The following is a 5,926-nucleotide window of genomic DNA, read 5'->3' as shown; positions in this document are numbered from 1 at the left end:
TACCTGACCAATTTCTTTTTCATTCCAATTTTGGAGTCTAACCAGGCATATGTGTCAATATAGCTAACTCCTCTTGACTTTCCTCCTCTAAGGAAATAGTATATCATCTCTGCAATGTACTCATTTGCTCTTGGTTATTGACTCTAATATCTACTTAACATTATTAGAATATTATTCTAGCAAGCTGAAATTTTTGTGTAGTATTACGGTAGACTATATGCTTCCATGCCACAATTTTGTGTGCATGTACACTGAAATCATAATACACAAATAGAAGGTGACTGGCAAATGTAGCTAAAATTCATTTTTCTGCTCAATCTGTGAAAACTGGTAATTAGATGGATAAATTTTTATCAGAGACATTCTTCAAACTATGGAAAATAAGGAATTATCTCACATAATCTTCCCAATAAAAAAGAAATTCAGAGACTGGCAGGGTTATTTAGGTTTTGTCAAAATTATATTCCATAGATTTTCTTTACCACTCTCACGATGCCATCACCCTACCCATATTTCCTGGAATCACCACCCTAAAAAAATGTATTACTTGTACTTACATCAATGTCTCAGGTTCTGCTTCTGGGGCGACTGTAAGATACAAGAGTAAACTAAAACTCACAAAGAATCATCGTTTACTCATTTTAATTATTGGTTGTTTTTACACAACCTACTTCTACTCCAGATGTCATCTGAAGTAAAAAGTGGAATTATAAATGTTAAATAACATCAGTGACTAGATGAGATGTAAACCAAATGTTACAATAAAAAGACTATGCTTCTCACATTGAATTGTGGGAAAAGTGTCTGTCTGCGGGCTACATAAAAGAGAGATATGTAAAATATAAGGACAAAGAAATGTTGGAAGTGAAAGAATTTTAACACTCATGTTTCATGTCAATGTAAAGGAAATAACATTCCATAACCTTAATAATGTAACAAAATTAAATATAAGTTAAAATCATTACTAGAGATAGAGATATTTTATAATCAGGAAAGTGTTAGTATAATTGAAATATTGAATAATTTTAGATTTATACTTAATAAATTTAAATATAGCTTCAAAATATGTATTATACATTTAAAAGTTATTTACAATAAATTCTTTAAATAATCTCTTATGAATCTTAATAAAACAGATTAAAGTGAGAAAATCAAATAAATATATCACTGGCTCAAATACTGCATAAAATTGACTGTGTTTACCTGACATAATCCACAAACTGTAGAAAAGGTAAAAATATAAGCAAATAGTTTTTTTTCTTTCTTTTTTTTTTGTTTTGAGACGGAGTCTCGCTCGTTGCCCAGGCTGGGGCGAAGTGGCACCGCCATCTCTACTCACTGCAAGCTCCACCTCTCGGGTTCATGCCATTCTCCTGCCTCAGCCTCCCGAGTAGCTGGGACTACAGGTGCCCACCACCACACCCGGCTAATTTGTTGTATTTCTTGTAGAGATGGGGTTTCACCGTGTTAGCCAGGATGGTCTCGATCTCCTGACCTCGTGATCCGCCCGCCTGGGCCTCCCAAAGTGCTGAGATTACAGGCGTGAGCCACCACGCCTGGCCAGCAAATAGTTTTAGAATCATCTCTATGAATCTGGTCTCATGAGCCTCATTGGTAAATTTGCTTTTTATATTTGTATTGATTTTATATTCTTATAGATTCATATAGACTTTAACATACCTGAGAGCACAAAGTTCTGCACAATCCTTACATGTCTTGCTTTCATTAAGTGTAATCAGTTTTAGTTAAGAACATTATTATAGGCCGGGCACGGTGGCTCATGCTTGTAATCCCAGCACTTTGGGAGGCCCAGGTGGGCGGATCACGAGGTCAGGAGATTGAGACCATCCTGGCTAACACGGTGAAACCCCCAAATCAATAATTGTTAATAAGTGAGCAAATGAATGCAAGTTGGTTTATGAATACATGCATATATTGGCACTCCACTTTGACACATTTATTATAAATGTATTTGTCGATATGCCTTATGTCAGTTATTTCATTCACATAGTTGAATTATAACCATCCCAACGCCCAAGCAGATTTCAGAAAAATGTAATGGAAAAATATTTCAGAATGACTCTAAAGTGTCTTTAGAACTTTGATTATTTTAAGTCTTGACAAATGAATTAGTGATTACATTCTATCTTCACAGCATAATTTATAATAATGCTCTTTTTTTTTTTTTGAGACAGAGTCGCTCTGTCGCCCAGGCTGGAGTGCAGTGGCACGATCTCGGCTCACTGCAAGCTCTGTCTCCCAGGTTCACGCCATTCTCCTGCCTCAGCCTCCCAAGTAGCTGGGACTACAGGCACCTGCCCCCACGCCTGGCTAATTTGTTGTATTTTTAGTAGAGATGGGGTTTCACCGTGTTAGCCAGGATGGTCTCGATCTCCTGACCTTGTGATCTGCCCGCCTCGGCCTCCCAAAGTGCTGGGATTACAAGCGTGAGCCACTGTGCCTGGCCTATAATAATGTTCTTAACTAAAAATATTGCAAAGCCATTTCAGATATCAAGTTTAAAAGTTTGATAATTTCTTCCCACAATCTAATAATAAAAAACACTACAAGTTCATTTTGTAATTATTTTTTAATTGCATTCTCTGTGTTCTATCAGCCAAATTACTACTGTAGATCAGGTTTCCATCCATCTGAACAAATTCAATTGCTTCCTAAAAAGTGTCTTAATTCTGCAATACTTTCCTCGAATCAATCTATTCAGCAATCAAAGCAATCCATTTAATATTTAAATCTGACTATATCTTTTCTATTGTTTAGTAAAACACTCAATGCCTCTGAATTGTCTACAAGATTAAAGTCAAAATATTATATATGAAACATAAAGCTTTCATGATCTGAATTCTACCTATCGCTCCAATACAATCTCTTGCTACTTCCTGGTTTTTAGTTTAAATTTCAGAAATAATTCAAATTATATATTTTACACAACATACTATCAATTTGTTGCCACTGCATCTTTTCTTATTCTGTCTCAGAATAAGAATCAGAATAGCTTATTTTGTCTCATGTAAGCTAAAAATTACTTACAATTTTCTATGTGATTTGCCTACGTAGCTCCTCTACTTTCCTTTTAAATCTCTTCTTGTATGCTCTCTTTCCCAGGAAGACTTTCTGACTCCATATTATATTATGTGTCATTACCTTTCTTAACATTCTACAGGATTGATTTTATAAGAGTAGATTATAATAACTTTTTAATACATCTGTACCTTCCATGAGATTGAAAGTTCCTAAGGATCATTAAATATGTCTCATTATGCTTTTTACTTTTAGTGTTAACACACTGCCTTGCACATTGTAACCTTTCAATAATTCATTATTGAGAGCATATAATTTTGCAAAATTAATGCTGTATAAGCTTGATGTTTGATAGTTTCTCTAAAGTAAAACGCTTTATCAGTCTATCATAGTATTGTAAATGTGAAAGGTTTCAGAAGTATATAATCACTATTTCATACTTTAACAACTTTCCTAGAAGATTTATTATAGAAGAGTCTACAAATTTCACTATCTACTGCCTCCCATCTCCTTTCAGGAATAGAGAAAGCAAAATTATCTAATGAAATAATAGCAGATTTTAAGAAATTCTAAACAATTTTGGGAGACATCTTTAAGAAAATATTTCAGAAAAATCAATAGCAATTAGTTATAGTCAACGTTCAAGGTGCTATTTATGAGTATAGATAATCCATTGTTTGCAAAACTAATATTAAGTATGTTTTTTTGGAATACACACGTAAGCTTTTATAAATTTTTTTTATTATGCTTGCATGGTGAAAATGATGAAAATTCCTTAGGTAATTTTTTAAATGTAACTGAAAGCTTTTCAAAGTAATGAGAAAAAATTCTGAATAAAGTTAATAAATATGAAAGAAACAAAAAATACTCAGTTGAGAACATTTAAGTAAAAGCACACTGCTACATGAGATTATTCTAAATAAATGGAATCTTTGAGTTTAATAGAGGAGGCATTTAGAGGCCAACTAAGACGATAGAAATGGAGGGCCTTGGAAGAGAAAAAACACCCATGGAACCACACCTGCACCACTCCTGTTAGGTAGCTAGTGGGAGGAAATGTAGTTAAGAACTTACTCTTATGCCAGGATGTTTGCTTAGAAGGGACTGTTCCAACTTCAGTACAGGCACAATAAATCAACTAAATGTCCTTAACTTGATCCAGAGCTAATTGCAATATCATTAGTATTTGGTTCACCACAGTTTTGCCCACCACCTCTGTGGGTTTCACTTAGACACTCATGGATAATAACCAAGATGGAGTCCCTATGGCCAACCCCAGACATGCTCAGATGCAACATCCCCAAGGGCGAACTATACCCCTCTCATTAGGGCAGAACCCACAGATGACTTCCTTGTTTTTGTCACATAGAAGACCCAGAGCTCAGCCCCATTTCTGGCAACCCGTTATTGGGTCTCCTCTGGTTGTTGAGAGCTTTTCTGTCACTTAATATAACCTACTCTGCCTTACTTACTCTCCGGTGTCTATGTGACTTATTCTTCTTGCTCGTGGGACAATTACTCGGACCTAGCCAAACTAAGGAGTAAGAAAACTACCACAAGATCACAACCTAGAAAGCTTTGAGACTGTTTTAAAATGTCTAAATAATTTATTTTCTTATAAATTAATATTTTTTCTTTTGTCATCATTTTATAAACAGAACTATTTTATTTTGCTTGTCTGCTAAGCACTGTTGTAATTTGAAATTAAGGGTGAATGTTATTTAAATAGTGAAAATAACTTTTCCAAAAGTCTTCATAATATGCTTTTTAAATTTGTAGAAATATAATTAAATGATCTTTGGGTTTGGATAACAAATACTTTATAATCGACAAGCCATTTTGACCACTAAGACAGATGTACACTCCTTAATGCTTCTATTTTTAAATTTGATATCTGTTTTAAAGTGTTTTTAAAAATACTTAGAACTGTTTATTTTATGAAATAATAAATATTTTTATATCTGTTTACATCACACTTAAAAAATGAAAATCACAGAGAACATTCTAGCTGTGCTGATATTGAGAGAACTGCAGATTAAGTTAAATTTGTAACACCTTTTTAGGTCAGATGATCACTTTCGTTTTACAAACACACACAAAATAGCTGCTTAACATTTTAGCACCATTGGATAAAATACTAATACATTAGACAACAGTGAGTGTTTTTAAAAGTGAAAAACAAATTGAAATAAAGATTAATTTTACCTATTTCTGACCTTTAATTAAATGCAATAATAAAGGATATACTCTCTTGTGTTTGGCTTCATCCACTCAACTTGATGCTTACAGGATTCATCCATCAATACACGATACATATACCAACAGTTTGCTTCTCTTTCATTGCTGTATGGTATTACTTTGAAGTATATACACTACACTTTATCAACTCTCCTGATGAGTAGACATTTGGATTGCTTTTAGTTTTGCATATTGGTTTTGCTAAACCATGTTCGGTTATTAACATTAGATTGTGTTGCCAAATCACTTTTAGAAGTGATTGTACCTACACTTTTAGCTGCTGCCTCTGTGGTGGGAGTCACTCTCAAGTACCAGCAGCACCTCTACTTCTGTGAGCCAAAGAAAAAAGACATGGGAAGCAAGTGCGTTATTTATACCATGGGCCAAGCCAACTGCCTGCAAAGCAGTTAGCTACAAAAGTTCTTTGCAAGAGTTTTTCTTGTGAACCATGAAAATCTGCGACAGGTCTCAGTTAATTTAGAAAGTTTATTGTTCTAAGGTTGAGAACGCATGCCTGTAACAAAGCCCAGGAGGTCCTGATGACATGTGCCCAAAGTTGTGAGAGCACAGTTTGGTTTTATACATTCTAGGGAGACATAAGACATCAATCAACATATGCAAGATGAACATTGGTTCAGTCTGGAAAGGC

This window comes from Nomascus leucogenys, chromosome 22a, assembly GCF_006542625.1.
Source record: "Nomascus leucogenys isolate Asia chromosome 22a, Asia_NLE_v1, whole genome shotgun sequence".
Taxonomy (NCBI): Eukaryota; Metazoa; Chordata; class Mammalia; order Primates; family Hylobatidae; genus Nomascus; species Nomascus leucogenys.
The sequence above is the reverse complement of the archived record's forward strand: the minus strand, read 5'-3'. Positions refer to the sequence as shown.